A 19,534-nucleotide genomic window follows, 5' to 3' on the forward strand; every position below is an offset into this window, starting at 1 on the left:
GTGTTTTATTCTTTCCAGATTTTTTCTGTCAGTCTTTTTGTTTGCATTTCTGTCACTATTTCCATTCATTTATATTTATTGGAGGATATTTATTTCTTTTGCTATTATAAGCCACTGTTTTACATTTGAACAATGACCATCTTCCATTTCAATTCATTTCTGAATATTTTGGGGGAATTCATGTTTTTAAGCTCTAGAAAGATGTTTCTTGTGTGTGCTGCTTTGCTATCTTCTACTATATTATTATTATTTCATTGTTCAAATCGTATCTTTCAGCAGTTCTTTTTACATTTAGTATATATATTCATTTTCTATTGTTGCTTAACAAATTATCTCAAACTTAGCTTAAAACAATAGCCATATATGAGCTTACAGCTTCATAACTCAGAAGTCCAGGAGGGCTCAACAGAATTCTACACTAAGGGTATTACAAGACTCGAATCAAGGTGTCAGTCAGGCTGGATTCTTACCTGGAGGTTCTAGGAAAGAACCCACTTCCAAGCTTTCAAGCTGGCAGAATCCAGTTCCTTGCAGTTGTAGGACTGAGATCCCCATTTCTCTGCTAACTGTTGGGCTCCAGGGGAGGGGAGGCTCACGCAGCTTTTTAAGGCCACCCATATTCTTTCTCATGTGCCCCCCTACCCACCTTCAAATGAACAATGCCACATTGAATCCTCCTCATGCTTTGATCTCTCTGATTTCATCACTTTCTTTTAAGGGGTTGTGTGATTAAATCAAGATCACTTGTAAATCTCCCTATCTTAAAGTCAACTGTGCTATATGACATAACAATCATGGGAGTGATAGCTCATTATATTCACAGGTTCCAATGATTAGGGCAGGACATATTTGGCGGGGTAGTGGGGAGGGACTTTAGAAATTCTATGACAACTGTTCATGCTCCAGCCACCAAAGGTTCACATGGCTCCCAAATGCAAAATACATTCACACCCTCTCAAGGTTTCCCAGGGTCTCATCCTATTGTAGGATTAATTCAAAGTCCAAAATCTTATCAGCTTAAAAGTTCAAAATTTCATCAGCTCAATCATCTAAATCAGTACAGGTGAAACTCCTGACCACAATTTCTCTCTATCTGTGGTACTATGGAATTTAAAAAGTGAGTTATCTGCTCCTAACATACAATGGTGGGGCAGGCATAGGATAACAGTTATAGATACTCAGATGCAAAAAAAAAAAAAAAAAAAAAAGGAGTAAAATGGAAAATAAAAAGTAGTCATTTCTACAAACAGTTTTGGAACCCAGCTGGGTCAAACTTCTTTAGGTGTCAACATTGCTGTGCCTCTCAACTCTGACCCCTGTGCTCTGGGCCTCACTGTCTTTGCTCCTGGTTCTTCCCTCCCATTCTTGCTTTCTTTTGCATGAAAGTGGAAGCAATGAAATTTCAGCTGAGTAGTTCTGTCTGCCTGCCACCTATCAGGAGAATGTTGGGTCTGAGAGCCTTTGCAATCTCTTGATGCCTCTCAGCTCAACCCGGCAGTGTTTCTGCTGATGTAAAATTCTCAAGAACCTCATGGGCATGGATTTCATGGATGTTCACTCTATTAGATGAAAGGTTCGTCCACAGATTATCTGTGGATAATCTCTTCGCTATGTTTAGCTTCTGCTGAGATGGCAGAAAGGCAATGCCCTTCAGCTTCCTAGGGCCCTCTGGTTTGATCAAGAAGATCTGGGACCTTTAATCTCCTGCTACTGAGTATTCTGAATTTTTGATCTCTCAGAGTTTCAGTAAAAGGTTTCAGTGAAATGTTCCACAGCCACATCCTTGGCTTTTTCTCATGCTATGCTTTCAAAAACAATTTCTTAATTTTAGCGTTATCTGCCACCTGGAAAAATTGAGAACTTCCTGAATCATCAAGTCCTGGTTCCTAAAGTCACAAACTATACATCTCAGAGAGAGTTCACAAAATTAATAGAAATTTAAAGTTGATTAGGCCTTGGAGAATAACTAAATTAGTGATTCTCAACTGGAGGCCATTTTGTGCCCCCTCAATACATTTCTGCCTAAATACCATTTCTGGTCCTCATAATGTAGGGAAAGGAGGAGTGGGAGCTACTAGCTTCTAGAAAGTACAGACAAGAGCCGTTACCCAACATCATACAATGCACAAGAAAGCCTCCTTTCCCAACAAAGAATTATTTGGCCCTAAATATCAATGTTGCTGAAGTTGAGAAACACTGATGAAAATCAACTCTTTTATTTTTATTTAAAAATTTAAAAAAATTAACCTTTTATTTTTTAACCTTTTTAAAGATGAAAGTACCTAAACCTGGGGAGGTAAATAATCAGCCTGAGTGGCAAAGCTGTACTATCTTGGAGTCAGAATTAGAACCCAGCTTATGAGGCCACCATTACCCTGATCCCAAAACCAGACAAAGACCCCATCAAAAAGGAGAATTACAGACCAATATCCTTGATGAACATGGATGCAAAAATTCTCACCAAAATACTAGCCAATAGGATCCAACAGTACATTAAAAGGATTATTCACCACGACCAAGTGGGATTTAGCCCTGGGCTGCAAGGCTGGTTCAACATCCGCAAATCAACCAATGTGATACAACACATTAACAAAAGAAAGAACAAGAATCATATGATCCTCTCAATAGATGCAGAAAAAGCATTTGACAAAGTACAGCATCCTTTCTTGATCAAAACTCTTCAGAGTATAGGGATAGAGGGTACATACCTCAATATCATAAAAGCCATCTATGAAAAACCTACAGCAAATATCATTCTCAATGAGGAAAAGCTGAGAGCTTTCCCCCTAAGGTCATGAACGTGGCAGGGATGTCCACTCTCACCACTGCTATTCAACATAGTATTAGAAGTCCTAGCCACAGCAATCAGACAACAAAAAGAAATCAAAGGCATCCAAATCGGCAAAGAGGAAATCAAACTCTCACTCTTTGTAGATGATATGATACTGTATGTGGAAAACCCAAAAGACTCCACCCAAAAACTGCTAGAACTCATACAGGAATTCAGTAAAGTAGCAGGATATAAAATCAATGCACAGAAATCAGTGGCATTCCTATACACCAACAACAAGACAGAAGAGAGACAAATCAAGGAGTCGATCCCATTTAGAATTCCACCCCAAACCATAAGATACCTAGGAATAAATTTAACCAAAGAGGCAAAGGATCTGTACTCAGAAAACTATAAAATACTCATGAAAGAAATTGAAGAAGACACAAAGAAATGGAAAAACGTTCCATGCTCATGGATTGGAAGAACAAACATTGTGAAGATGTTAATGCTACCTAGAGCAATCTACACATTCAATGCAATCCCCATCAAAATACTATCCACTTTTTTCAAAGAAATGGAACAAATAATCCTAAAATTTGTATGGAACCAGAAGAGACCCCGAATAGCCATAGGAATATTGAAAAAGAAAAGCAAAGCTGGCAGCACCACAATTCCGGACTTCCAGCTCTATTACAAAGCTGTCATCATCAAGACAGTATGGTACGGGCACAAAAACAGACACATAGATCAATGGAACAGAATCGAGAGCCCAGAAATGGACCCTCAACTCTATGGTCAAGTAATCTTCGACAAAGCAGGAAAGAATGTCCAATGGAAAAAAGACAGTCTCTTCAACAAATGGTGTTGGGAAAATTGGACAGCCACATGCAGAAGAACGAAACTGGACAATTTCCTTACACCACACACAGAAATAGACTCCAAATGGTTGAAAGACCTAAACGTGAGACAGGAGTCCATCAAAATCCTAAAGGAGAACACAGGCAGCAACCTCTTCGACCTCAGGGGCAGCAACTTCTTCCTAGAAACATCGCCAAAGGCAAGGGATGCAAGGGCAAAAATGAACTATTGGGATTTCATCAAGATAAAAAGCTTTTGCACAGCAAAAGAAACAGTCCACAAAACCAAAAGACAACCAACAGAATGGGAGAAAATATTTGCAAATGACATATCCGATAAAGGGCTAGTATCCAAAATCTATAAAGAACTTATCAAACTCAACACCCAAAGAACAAATAATCCAATCAAGAAATGGGCAGAAGACATGAACCGACATTTTTCCAAAGAAGACATCGAAATGGCCAACAGACACATGAAAAAGTGCTCAACATCGCTCGGCATCAGGGAGATCCAAATCAAAACCTCAATGAGATACCACCTCACACCCGTCAGAATGGCTAAAATTAACAAGTCAGGAAATGACAGATGTTGGCGGGATGCAGAGAAAGGGGAACCCTCCTACACTGTTGGTGGGAATGCGAGTTGGTGCAACCCCTCTGGAAAACGGTATGGAGATTCCTCAAACAGTTGAAAATAGAGCTACCACACGATTCAGCAATTGCACTACTGGGTATTTACCTCAAAGATACAAATGTAGGGATCTGAAGGGGTACGTGCACCCCAATGTTTATGGCAGCAATGTCCACAATAGCCAAACTATGGAAAGAGCCAAGATGTCCATCGACAGATGAATGGATAAAGAAGAAGTGGTATATATACACAATGGAATATTATGTAGCCATCAAAAGGAATGAGATCTTGCCATTTGCAACGACGTGGTTGGAACTGGAGGGTGTTATGCTGAGTGAAATAAGTCAATCAGAGAAAGACATGTATCATATGACCTCACTGATATGAGGAATTCTTAATCTCAGGAAACAAACTGAGGGTTGCTGGAGTGGTAGGGGGTGGGAGGGATGGGGTGGCTGGGTGATAGACATTGGGGAGGGTATGTGCTATGGTGAGTGCTGTGAATTGTACAAGACTGTTGAATCACAGATCTGTACTTCTGAAACAAATAATGCAACATATGTTAAGAAAAAAGAAAAAGAAGAAGATAGCAGGAGGGGAAGAATGAAGGGGAGTAAGCCGGAGGGGGAGATGAACCATGAGAGACGATGGACTCTGAAAAACAAACTGAGGGTTCTAGAGGGGAGGAGGGTGGGGGGATGGGTTAGCCTGGTGATGGATATTAAAGAGGGCACGTTCTGTGTGGAGCACTGGGTGTTATGTACAAACAATGAATCATGGAACACTACATCAAGAACTAAGGATGTAATGTATGGTGATTAACATAACAATAAAAAAATTAAAAACAAAACAAAAAGAATTAGAACCCAGCATCTGGTCTTTTTCTATTACACTGTGCTTCTCAATGATTTTGTGGCTTGTAGATCCTGCAATTAACATTTGGCACATAAGTGAGCCACTCACTTTAAGTACATTTTAAAAATGTTTTTCACAATTAGGAAATCAACTAAAAATAAAATATTTAAAAATGAATGATATCAATTACATAGAGTCAGATAAAACATAAATCCAGAAACTACAGAGCTTTTTTTTTTTTTTAACCACAGTCAACTTTCCACAAAAGTGTATTATCCTCAAAATCTGGAAGGTCAAATATTTCAACTTGGGAAATGATGACAAATGGATTTTGAATCCTCTTTTTATTGCATTTTCTATGTCCTATCATTGTATACATGGAATGTGTGTGTGTGTGTTTCTAATGTACCCAACTGTTCCTCACTCAGTGTTTTGGCACTGAATTAAAAAAAAAAAAGTACTAGAAAAGAGACAGATTGTTAGTGGTGAAGCCCTTTCCAACACAACTTTTGTTTTTTGAGGGCTTGGGGGTGAATTAAATGAGAAAGAACACCTAAAGCAAAGAGCACAGATAAAGTTCTCAGTAAATATTTGCTCTGTTTTCTTGAATATCTTTTCCTACTTGGCAAGAGTTGATTCACACATTCTGCACATCGGTGACCTTGCTAACTATAAAACAAAATATCCGATACCCTGTCATTGATATTATATGACATCCAACAGCATCCTTTGATAAAAAGATTATTCCAGTAGCTTATCCTACTTTCTCTCCAAGCATAATATTTGTCATCAAATTTCCTAAGCTTGTCAACCATATTATGACTGGCATAAAGTTTTGTTTTGCATTTTTTCCCCACAAGGAGGGAAATTCTGAATGTCCTTTTTTCTTAGCCTTCAGAAATAAAATTTGTCCATTGATGATGGAAAGCATTAGTTTCTCATTGTTCTGAAAAAAAAAATTGATAAATCTTCTAGTGTGGTGATTATGCTTCAGATTGATTTGAAAATTTGGTGTCTCCATGCCACTATTTGACAAAGTTTCCTATCAGAGAGAGCAGTGAAATCTTAAGGTAAAACAGGAGTTTGGTCCAACAAAATCAGATTTTCAGAAATCCATTGTTCTTATTTGCACTTTTCTTTTACAGCTTGTGAAAACTCATCACATTTAGAAATCCAGTTATCTCAGCACACGCAGCATCACATTCTATATCTGCATCTAAGCTTTGTTCACTATTTATATTTATGATGTTATTCGAAGTTGTGGTATTTGCTTTACTGTTTTCATCACTACTTTCATGCTTCAGTTCACAACTTTTGAGTCACTGATCCATTTCTGTGAATCAAGAATATCACACCTTAGAAAAGTAAGAATGAAATGGGGAAACCTAACAAATGTAAACCAAAATATGTAAATGAGGCGAGAATGAGTTAGTTGGGATCCCAGGACACCCTGTTTACTGAATGACTTGGCTGGGAGGAAAGGACCACTGCAGTGCTTGTAGAATAAGCAGTCTCTCCAAATATAATCATTAATTGCACCTTTCAAATTCAGCAATGCCTGTGAATAAATCATTTCTCTGCATTTCCTGTGAAACTGTCAGACTGCCTGCAGACCATGGGATGGACTGACTTCTAGAGCCACGTAGACCAACAGCTCCCCCACCCCATTCCCCACCCCCCCCAAATTCCCCACCCCACTGCCCACCCCACTGGGATCCATCTTGCCCAAAGTCAGGTGTTGAAGCGCTGGATCAGATTTGATCTTTTGACTTGTATTTATGACACAATCTTCGGTTGAATTTCATTACCCGCCTAGAAATGTTCAGTTCTACACAAGACAAAGCACAGGGCATCGACCACCACTTGCATGAGCGAGTTGGCTTGTAAAGTGGGTCAAAGACTTTTTCCTTATATTCCTGAGTTGTTCGTAAAATAGATGCCATGAGAATTTGCATAAAATTTAGCTCTACTTGAAGGGATCTGTCTGAAATTAGGGTTACCTGGGCTAATGTCTCCTACACACCAGGGATTCTGGATTCTAACCCCTATTCTGCAGATCACTCATGAGAGGAATTTCAACAAATGATTTAGCCTCTTTTTAACTCTGTCTTCTCTTGCTTTATGAGCAAAGGAAGAGATGTCATTTTCTGGTGAAAAAGCAGATGTCAAAAAGTAAAAATAGACTCACAGAAGACCCTTCCAATAAAACCAAGATCCCAAGAGTGCTCAGATAGATTAATTTGTTACTACTTTAAATTCTAAAAACAATAGCCCAAACTCATGGCTGTTGAAAGTTAATGCCTAATGTGACAATGTGGTTGCTCTCTTCCCTTCATCCCTCATTTCCTTCCTATCCTCAGGCATGGTGGGAAGGGGAACTTTTTGCCTCTAAGTTATATCACAGGAGGAAGATCAAGACTACTGAAGATCTGTTGGTCCATCTAACGGATGCTAGAGACCACTGATCATGGTCACTCCACATTAAAACTGGGGGTAGGGTCAATCAAACAACATGAGTGGACCTGGAAGACTATGCTAAGTGAACTCTGTCCATCACAGAAGGACAAATGCTACATGATTCCTCTTACAGGGAGCACTGAAAATAGTCAAAAGTATGGAAGTAGGCAGTGGAATGGCGGCTACTGTGGATGAGGTGGGGAAGAGGAGGTGTTGTTCAATGGGTATAAAGTTCCAGTTATACAAAAGTAGTAAGTTCCAGAGGTCTGCTGGAATACAATGCCTATAGTTCACAAGAAGATACTGTGTACTTAAGGGTTTGCTAAAAGGGTAGATCGCATGTTAACTGTTTTTACCACAAAAATAAGCAAAATCAAGAGATGCAGATGATGGGTATGTTTAGTACCTAGATTTTGGCAATGGTAACACAAGTATATATGTCCAAATTCACCAAATTGTATACATTAATTATATGCAGTTTTGCATGCCAGTTATATCTCAATAAACCTGGGTGGGTGAAAAACAGAGGAGGTGTACAGAAAAATTCTTCCTCTGGATCTATCCATGTAGGATTCTGGAAGGTTGGATCAAGGGTATCGGCAGGGGTGGGTAGGAATGGTGGGAGATGAGGCACCAAGAAATAGAAAAGAAAATCAGGAGAGAAATGGAGATAGAAGGGACTTCAGGGTCCCTCTGAGTGAAGCCCAGCTCTGCTTGGAGTGATGAGAGACCAGATATGGTGGGAGGGTGGAGACTGTGGACAGTCCTTTGAACTCTGTGTTCACAATCAAGTAACAAGGCTATGATCTTTCTCGAGAGGGTTCTGACCAGGCGGTGCTCAGTGGTTGAGGGCCAGGGTTCCATTTAATAAGATGCAGTGTGTCTTTGAGGAAGTACCATTTTGGGGGAGCTGGTCATCCACTTTTAGCCCCCACCTTGGATCAGCACCAAGCTTAATGCTCCTCCTCGTTCCTTCAGCACCTGTGTTCTGCTCCCAAAGACTATAGAGGAGGTCGCACTCCACTGGGGACAGCTCTTCAGCTCTCAGGACAAAGAAATCAGAGTCCGTGTTTTCTAAAGAGATATTGGCCTAGGCTTTGAAAATACTTTTTTGTTTCTTTGTTTTAATTGAATGTGTCTGTATCAACACTGGACACATTTAAAAAAAAAAAAAACATTCTGTACCTAGAATAACAAATAAAATCTCCTACCAGAGTAAACACTGAAGCACGTAACACAACTAAATGATGTTCAAATGTTTTTATGTTGGAGGCAGAAAAAAGTATCATTATTTCTTTAGCAGGAGTTGAAAAAGGAGAATTCATTTTCCAATTATATAAACTTATCCTCAATGCCTCAATTTATAAATGTGGAATAAGAATAACTCTGTGTCACATAAACCAGAACATTTTTAAGGACAGGAATAGAAAAAATAAAAGAGAAAATGACTCTTCCCTCTGTTTGTGTGTGTGTGTGTGTGTGTTTAAAAATAGTCATCACTCTGGTATGAAAGTATCATATCTGTGCAGGATGACAAATTTCATTTTAGCTTCCTTATCTAGCCATATATCCACATAGTGTTAACAAGTCATTGCTATTCTGGCTTGATGGAGACAGCCACAAAAAATTCAAAATAACCATAAAAATCAAGGCGCTATGTTGTTGTGATATTTATATCCCTGACAGGTGCTGTGATGCTTTAAATGAGATCTTGCACATGTGCGGTCTATGCCTCTAGCCATACCTGGTATGAAGAGCGTATGTTCTAAACTCTCAAGCCATGTTTTCCAGGGCAGACTGCAAATCATACCAGGTCAGTGGCAGTGGGACCCACCCCTGTCATTAATGAATTCCTTTTGTTCCATTGTACATGTAAGAAATTTTCAAATACCAAATAGTTTTAGAAATGCCAGGACAGAAAAAAAGGGCAATGAAGCCAGGGGATGAAAGCCTTAATGTAATCAGTCAAAAGTATCAAGTGACGACAGGCCATGTTCCAGCTGGTGTGTGTGTGTGCGTGTGTGTGTGTGTGTCTGTGTCTGTGTCTGTGTGTGTCTGTGTGTGTCTGTGTGTGTGAGTGTGTGAAATACAGAGACAGAGACATAGAGAGGGAAGGGGTATTGGTGGGAGATGAAAGCAAAAGAAAAACTATTTGCAGAAACAGAAATAAAATCTAATCTAACTTGGAAGGGTGCAAGAACAACCAGAAGGAGTCTACTAATTGGTCACTAGAGTCACAAGAGTGAGCTAGGAAAGAATTAAAGAAAGGAGAATGTCCCAGGCAGACAGAAAATGTCCAAAGAAAGCAAGACATTTGGGGAGATGTGTCCTCTTATAAGATAATATGGTCCCATGGAAAGTCCAGGTAATACAGGTTGAACTGAGAGAAAATACTGGAGAGCCCACATAGAAAGGAATTTGTTTTGTTTCTGAGCAGGAGAATGAAAAGGGACCCAAGTTGAAAGACAGTATCAGCGAGAAGACAGAAATGAGATTCTGGAGACATTCCTGCCTGGTCTGAAGACATAGCTAGGACAAAGTCAGGGAGCAATATACTAGAAATTGTGGCCACACACCCTGAAATATATTCCTACCAACCCAGAGGTGTCCCAACTTCTTCAAATCCTGGAAAAATCTGGTTCATCCCACTCAGCCCTCTTTAACTATGGGTGTTCTGAAAGCCTACTCGGCTTGTGGGAGGCCAGGAAAAAGTGAAAGAGAAGAGAAGATGTCAGTCTCCATTCTAAATTCTCATAATTCTGAGAAATGTTTCCAGTATCTGCTTATTGGAGGAGAAACGCCTGAATCCGCGAAGGGTGGCTGTGGAAAACACGCAGCGGCAGAAAACGGGGGGCCTTCTCTGTGGAGCGCTCTGGGTCTCCTTCATCACCACCCCACTTGTGTGACTCTAAGAGAGAGTATTTTATTCTTCCACCACAGAAACTTTGGAAGGCCCCAGCTCCTGCAGGTCCAAGCCAAAGTCTAGCGGATGTGGGAATATTAGAAGCAGGGTAAAAAAAAAAAAAAAAAAAAAAAAGCAATGGTGTGTTTCTATGCAAACCACAGGTGCCAGACCATCTCCTGCATCTCATCAGTAAATAAATAAAGCCCCATCACTGTTTAATATTCCAGGGATTATAGGGCTGTTATTTGATACGCACGGCTCCGTTATGCTCGTACATATCCACGCTAATGCTGCAGGTTCATTCCACACCCTCTTGTAGGTGGGCTGGGGCCATGTGGGCCCAAAGCTCTCCCAGCTCCGATGTCTTTCAAGTCATAGGCTGCTCGGAATATTTCGTCTTCTGTTCCCACAGTCAAGAATGATGAAAATCATCTGACCAGTCATTCTCACTGTCCAGTCACCCCACCTAATTTATCCTCTTTAAATTTCACTTAAAAGCTTGACTCCTGCATCTTCCGCCTCTCTGCCCCCATCCCATCCCCCACTCTTGGTGTCCGTACAATTAGCCGATTGGAGAATTTGAAGAATAGCTCAAAGACTATTTTGGTTTTTGGTAACTTTTCCTTTAGAATAAACTTCTATCTTAAAAAAAAAACGATCTTCACTTAATGTTAGCTGATTAAAGCTTTATCAGTCTTCCTGTAAAACTAATTTAGCCCCGGTCTTTTCAAAGAAGGTACATCTAATATTCATTCACATAGAAATCTTTCATGTACAGATGCAGAGAGCATCCCCTGGATGTCCACTGCAATGCTATTTGCACTTAAGGTTTCCCAATATTCTTTTCCCACCCACGTATAGATAGTGATGACTCCATAGCTCATCTTTATGTCACCTGTCAGGAAAAAAAAATTATGTCACCAGTGCTTTGTGGTTCCTTCAGAGTCAAATGCTGTCAGGACAGAGCTCGTTTCTTAGCTCACCTACCTTCTTTTTTCCACAGCTCTTCTCTGCAAAACCTTGCACTAGAGGATTTTTTTTTTTAATTTTAAAGGGAAAAATACAAGCTCTGCAAATCCTCAAGCACGTTTTGATAGCACTGTAGGAGCACATTAAAGAATGTGTTAGAAAGTGGGAGACATATATCCTTTTATGTGTTGAGTATAATGAGGTGTACTGATTAGTCTAACTCACTGAGGCAAATCACTACACAGTTTTAAAGGTCTACCGTTCAATGCACCATAATTAAATTAAAGTTAAAATACTGTAATTATTTAGAACCGGGATGCCATTTTTTAACTGACTTTGTGAACTCATAGGCTCAAATGAATGTAGGGATAAAATAGCATAATACAAGTTGGCTATATATTATCTTGTCTATCTTGTATTTGGAATTAAATTACTCAGGAGCTCAGAGGTTAATACGAAACACAAGAACTATCCTCTATATAACAGCAGGCTTATGTTGGCTGAATTTACATTTAAATGGGGAGCATTAATTCGATTATTTACGTACGGGCATGCAAGCTTCCCTATGCACACGTACGCATCATGTCCTACTCAAGCCATCTCCTCACCTTTTACTGGGTGCCTTTTAGGTGACAGGAACTGTGTTTTACATACACTATGTCCTGTAACACACAGAACTACCCTGTAGGACAAGTATTATTAGGTTCACTTTAAAGATAGTATCACCTCCACTTGGGTAACTCAAAGTAAACCCAAACTGCTGCACAACCAAATGGAGCTGGTTTATGAGCCTGCGTCATCATGACTCTTTGTCCTCCCCAATCTAATCGTTCACATTTTCCCCGACCTTCGTGAAGAGCCCCACTCGCTGTTCAGTGGCAGGAGTTAGAAAATGGAAGGTATCCTTGATTCCTTCTTCTCCTTATAACCATATCCAATTCATTGTTCAGTCTTAAAACACCTTTTTATCTTGTATACATCCTTTAAGTCTTCCCCTGAATTCTGTCACCCACATTACTAACCGGGACCTAACTGCTATCACAACTCATCTGGGCCATGGCAACAGTCTTCAACTCATCTTCCAGCATTCCTCTTTTTTCGCCTAATGTTCTTAAAGCAAATCTGGTCATGCTACTTTTCTGCTTCAAACACATCCATGGATTTCCACAGCTCTTATGACAAAAAATATTTAATGTAGCCCACAAAATCCAACATGATTTTTCCCTCTCTGTCTCTTCAGGCTCATACCAGAATCTCTAACTTCTTTCCAGTCCTCAGCCATACTGACTTCCCTTTGTTTCTTGAACCAATATTTCACATTTTGGTCTGCCTCGGGACCTTTGCACATCCTGTTCCCTATGACTGACCTGACCACTCTTCCTTCATACCCTTTGCCTAGTTAATAACTACAAATATGATCTTTTCTTTATCGTTACTTCCTTGGAGAAGGTTTCCTTGATCCCACGCTAGGATGGGTCCCCTGTTATATGATCTCATAGCATCCTATCTCTTTCTTCCATAGCACTTAACATAGTCCATGAATATACATTTATACATCTGGTTCTTTTTTTTTTTTAATTCAATAGCCAACATACAGTAATCATTAGTTTTTGATGTAGTGTTCAATGATTCATTAATTGCATGTAACACTCAGTGCTCATCACATCACATGGCCTCCCTAATGCCCATCACCAAGTTACTCCACCCCCCCCACCATCTCCCTTTCCACAACCCTCAGTTTGTTTCCCGGAGGAGTCAAGAGTCTCTCATGGTTTGTCTCCCTCTCTGATTTCTTCCCATTTAGTTTTCCCTCCCTTCCCCTATGATCCTCTGAGCTATTGCTTATATTCCACATATAAGTGAAACCATATGATAATCATCTTTCTCTGATTGACTTATTTTGGTCAGCATAACACCCTCCAGTTCCATCCATGTCAATGTAAATGGTAGGTATTCAGCCTTTCTGATGGCTGAGTAATATTCCATTGTAGATATGAACCACCATCTTCTTTATCCATTCATCTGTTGAAGGACATCTTGGCTCCTTCCACAGTTTGACTCTTTGATTATTATTTGTTATTCTCATTTGATTACTAATTCCTTGAGGGTAAGGACCTTGTCTTTTTGCACTCCACCATAACCCCAGCACTTAGCAAAACGCCATGTTTAGCAAATATTTGGCCACATATTCAATTCATAGTCTGACTCATCTTTAGTTGAATAACCTCTCTTACTACTGAATGCAGATGGTAACAAATCTCTTTGAAGAAAGAATAGGGAAACAAGTGGGAATTATACAAAGTAATAGTTTCCTATTTGATATATTTTGGTGGTCAGGGGGAAAAAAAGTGTCTTTGGTTATTCATGATACCTGAAATGTCCACAATTAGAAAATTTCCTGAGTCAAGACATATTTTCTAGAAGTTCATATCAGGTGGAAAATTTGTCATCTTAGTTAGAACATTAGTCCAGATGAACCCAACAGACAGGCAGCAAAAAGCAAGATTCTCAAGAAAATTGATAAAAAGAGAGGTGGTTTTGATTAAGAAGAAAGGATTTGAAACTCCTTGGAAGTGTCAAAGATTGTGCTAGGCTGAGGCATATACTAAAAGTTGCCAAGAGGGCGCCTGACTGGCTCAGTGGGTAGAGCATGTGACTCTTGATCTTGGGGTTGTAAGATCAAGAGCCACCTTGGGTATAGAGATTACCTATCAAAAATCTAAAAAAAAAAGAAAGAAAAAAGAACTTGCCCAGGCAGGTAGTAGTCCAGATGCCCACCAGAGGGCGCTCATAGTCATACTTGTGTAACCTATAGAACTGAATCATCTGTGGTCTGAGCTCCGCTTTGAGTGCCATTCAAAGATGCATCAATTCAGCATCCAAAATAACCTAAAAGCATTTAACCTACTCCAATGCTTTCCGGGTATTTATTTTCTTTCTGCATATTTTAAATCATCAAAGGAAAAGCTCTCCATTTCACTCACATGCCACAGCAGCTCCCACCCCAATTCGAAGCCCCTACCATACACACATTCTCACTAACGCATCTCTTGAGGCTTTCTTGTCTCTTACCCCTCTCCTCCCTGCTCCATCTTTTTATTATGTAGATACATTTATCTGAGATCTCTGGCTGTTATTTGCCCATTCCTCAGTTCCTCCAACATCAAGACTGACCCAGGCAGCAATCTTATTTCCTTAGAGGATGAGAATAGGTAAGAGACTGAATATTTATAATTTCATGATATATCATTAAAAATTGCTGCTATTGGGGCACCTGGGTGGCTCAGTCAGTTAAGCATCCAACTCTTGATTTCCTCAGGTCATGATCTCAGGGCTGTGAGATTGAGCCCTGTGTCAGACTGCACGATAGGCTTGGAGTCTGCTTCAGAGTCTCTCTGCCCCTCCCCTCCTCTTTCCCTCCCTCTCAAAAAAAAAAAAATTTGCTATTATTGTCACCCTGGTTGTTGAAAATATGCAATCTTATACTACAACAAAGCACACAACATCCCAATTACCATTTCATCATTTATGAGTTAGACTTCATGCACTATCAGCTTTAGAAAGCTATGATTTGTCCCCTTTTGGGGGCATTGGAAGATGATGTGGGGAGTTCAGACCTCCTGGTAGCCTCTAACCAGATGCTGTTTGGAAGAAATGTGTCTCAGTAATATATTATATTGAAGAACCGTAGGAGTGAGACAACAACAGAAAGTTTAAGCACCAAGATAAGAAATCAGGAAAATGTATCCCTATTTTTGCCAATAGAGAGGAGGATGGTGGGTAAAAAGAGTAACACTCAAGATAGTCCACCTAAATTGTCATTTTGCTTCAGCTAGACCCTGCACAGAGGTATCAGAGAGGAAGTTCTATGAGCCATTAATAATTAATACAGTCAAAGAAAATTGCCTTGGAATAATTAATCCAAAATTGGAGGTCCAAAATATTTATCACCTTCAATAGACACAGATGAACCACATATATTCAGAAATGAGAGATGGTCCCCTGATGAAGCCTCCTCTAATAGCTTGGTTAGCACTGGACTCTGAAGTGAAACACACCAAGTAATGTAGATTTCCAAGTGCTGCATACTTTCTGCAGTGAGCACATTTAACGATTTTCTCATTTGCTACCTAATGAGATTTTTAAAACTAATTGCAGGCTTACAAAAGTTTTCAAAAGAAGACAGAAACAACATTAAGAAAATAAACTGTGGCAATGGTCCCATGCTGGGAAGAATTGAGTAAGATACCTTTGGTTCCAGAAATCTGAATTTAAATAGGATGTTAACCAAAGTATGTTTCATCAAATTAATTTAAAAAAAGTTTTAATACAGAAATACTAGATTGTAACAGAGTTTCAAAACTCTGCACACCTTGCAAACAGACCTGGCCATTACAGAGACCAGTCAGCTGCAAACCACCGTTGCTACATTTGAATTTAAATTTCCAGTGAAGTATCTAGTAAAATACATTTGAGGTGGTCTCTATCAGAGTCATGAACTTTCATTACCCAGAAAAGCCTATGAAATATATCCTAGCAGCTCTCTAGTTTAATTATAGAGTGTTCTACCATCTACATAACCATAATGATCTTTCACATGTTGTTTTTCTGGTATAATATATTTGAAAATAAATAGTATATGTAATCCCATTCCATTCTATACCCTCACATTAAAAGATGAAATGAAGCTGTTTAACTTCCTGACTTATTCTTCCAAGTGTTTTTTTTTTTTTTCCAAAGAGAGAGAGAGAGAGAGAGAGAGAGGAAAAAAAGAGAAAAATGGTTGGAAGGAAACCTGCTAACAGTCTACAATTAAATTTAATAGCTCCTGAGAGGCCACCCCAGCATGTCTGTAACCTAGTTGGGAGACTCCATGTGGATGATTGCACAATCAATTGTTTTTGTTCTTTAATAGGATGCATGTGCCAAAAGATAAACTGTTTAGGTTCAAAGGGCAGTGAATTCATTAAAAGAAGTTCCTAATAAAAGTGATTCAAGCTTTGTATTTAGCTTTTAATACAAAAAATTAATTAACATTTGCATTATGAGGCCTGACCTCCCCAGGGAAATATAATCAATTCTCCCAATACAGGATGGATTCTGCAGAAGACATAATTTCTTATTGTGGTGCTAATCAATCATGTCAGTGGTGCAAGGGAACTGTAAATGATGAGCAAAACTATTAAACTCTAGACTCTTTTAAAAGCCAGTTGTCAACGCCATAGTATATAAATATATACTTATACTGGGGACTGTTTAATTATAATATTGATTAAATTATTGTAGCCCCTGGCATAATTCATGATGATGGTGTGCTATCTGGAAAGAATAAAAGACAACTGAAAACACATCTATAGTATTGCAAATGTAATTTCACAAGGAAATTGTGTTAATTATAGCAGCATGATACATGTCTTTACTGCAAAGACCGCATTACTAAGGAAATAACTATAACTCAAGAAGAGAGAGTCGAGATGATTTGAGGCCATTTTTAAAAACCATTATTTTGTGTTCATTTGAAGCATTCCTTTTTTTTTAATGTGTCCTTGATTGTTTTTTTAATTGAGGTAAAATTCACATGACATAAAATGCACTATTTTAATCATTTTAAGATGTACAATTCGGTGGCTTCTGGTACATTCGCAATGTTGTACAACCATCACCACTATCTAATTCCAGAAGATTTCCATCACCCAAAAAAGGTACTCTGTACCTGCTCAGCAGCCTTTCCCCATCAATGGAATCATATGATATGTGGCTTTTTGTGTCTGTCTTCTTTCCTTTTGAAGACTATTCTCAAGGATCACCCATGTTGTAGCAAGTATCAGTAATTCCCCTCTTCTAGCTGAATAATATTTCATTGTAGGGATGTAACACATTTGTTCATCCATTCTTCAGCTGATAGACATTTGGGTTGTTTCCATTTTCTGGCTATTATGAATTATGCTGCTCTGAAATTCATGGGCAAGTGTTTGCTTGAACACTGTTTTCAATTCTCTTTGACACATACCTAAGGGTAGAATTGGGGGTCATATGCTATATGTTTAACATTTTGGGGAATCACCAAGCTGTCTTCCACAGTGGCTATGCCATTTTACATCCCCATCCCCAATGTTTGACTGAGGATGACGAGCATCTTTTTATGTGGTTATTATCCATTTATGTCTCTTTTTTGGAGAAATATCTATCCAGGTCCTTTGCCCATTGTTTAATTGTTTAATTGTGGTTGGTGGGGAAGGGAGTGTTTTGTTGTTCAATTTCACAAGTTATTTATATAGTCTGGCTTCTAGGCCCTTATCAGATTTGTGATTTATAAATACTTTCTTCCATTCTGTGGGTTGTCTTTTCACTTTCTTGATAGTATTCTTTGATGCATAAGAGTTTTTCATTTTTATGAAGTCCAATTTCTTTATTTGTTGTTGTTTTTGCTTTTGCTTTGGTTGTCATATGTAGGAAACTATTGTCAAGTCCAAGGTCATGAACATTTACATCTACACTGTCTTCTACGGGGCTTACATGTTTAGCTCTTACATTTAGATCTTTGCTCCATTTTGAGATAATTTTTGTATATGATGTGAACTAAGCAGGGGTCTAGCTTCGTTCTTTTGTATATATATATCAAATTGTCCCAGAACAACATTGACGAGACTGTTCTTTCCCCCACAGAATAGTCTTGGCACCCTTGTCAAAAATCAATTAACTATGGACATATAGTTTCTGGCTTATTTCTGGACTTTTGATTTTATTCCATTGGTATACATATGACAGTACCGCATTGTTTTGATTACTGTAGATTTTAGTAAGTTTTGAAGTCAAGAAGTGTATGTTTTCCAATGTTATTCTTTTTTAAAAATTGTTCTGGCTATTCAGGGTCACTTGCAATGCCATATGAATTTTAGGGCCAGCATTTCCATTTCTGTAGAAAGAGCACTGGGATTTTGGTAAAGGTTACATCAAAGTTGTAGATTCTTTTTTTTATATATATTTTATTTATTTATTTGACAGAGAGAGACACAGCAAGAGAGGGAACACAAGCAGGGGGAGTGGAAGAGGGAAAAGCAAGCTTTCCACAGAGCAGGGAGCCCAATGCAGGGCTCGATCCCAGGACCCTGGGATCATGACCTGAGCCAAAGGCAGACGTTTAATGACTGAGCCACCCAGGCGCCCCTCAAAGCTGTAGATTCTTTTGGGTAGTTCTGCCATCCTAAAAATATTAAATTTTCCAACCTACAAACATGGCATGACTTTCCATTTATTTGGTCTTCTTTAATTTCTTTCAAGAGTGTTTTTTAGTTTTCAGGGTACAAATCTTCTACCTCTTAGCTTAAATTTAATTCTAAGTATTTTATTCATTTTGATATTATTATAAATTGAATGCTTTTCTTAATTTCATTTTCAGATTACTCTTTGCTAGTGTATAGAAATACTGCTGGTTTTTGAATACTGCTCTTACAAATACTACTGATTTTGTATATTGATTAGTTCTAATAGATTTTGTTTTGTTTTGTTTTGTAAGTTCTTGGGATTTTCTTTCTATCAGATCATGTCATTTTTCAATAGAGATAGTTTTACTTCGTCCTTTCCAATTTGGATGCCTTTTATTTCTTTTTCTTGCCTGATATCCTTAGCTAAAACATCCAGAGCAATGTTCAATAAAGGTGATTGGGGTGAGCATCCTTGTCTTGTTCTTGATCTTAGGGAGAATGATTTCGGTCCTTCACCATTAAGTATGATATTTTCTGTAGGTTTTTCATAGATGTTTTTTATCAGGTTGAGGGACTCCCCTTCTATTGCTAATTTGTTGTGTATTCTTATCATTAAAGGGTGATGGATCTTGTGTAATTTTTTTTCTGCCTAGATTGAGATAATCATGGGGCTTTTTAAATCCCTTATTCATTACATTGATTGCTTTTTCTATGTTGAATTCACCTTGCATTCCTGGGATCGTACTGAGTATATAATCTTTTGAATATGATGCTGGACTCAGCTTGCTACTACTTTGTTGAGAATTTTTGCATCTATATTAACAAGGGGTATTGGTCTGCAATTTTATTTTCTTGAGATGTCTTTGTCTGGCATTGGTATCA

The sequence above is a fragment of the Zalophus californianus genome, chromosome 3 (genome assembly GCF_009762305.2).
Source record: "Zalophus californianus isolate mZalCal1 chromosome 3, mZalCal1.pri.v2, whole genome shotgun sequence".
Classification (NCBI taxonomy): Eukaryota; Metazoa; Chordata; class Mammalia; order Carnivora; family Otariidae; genus Zalophus; species Zalophus californianus.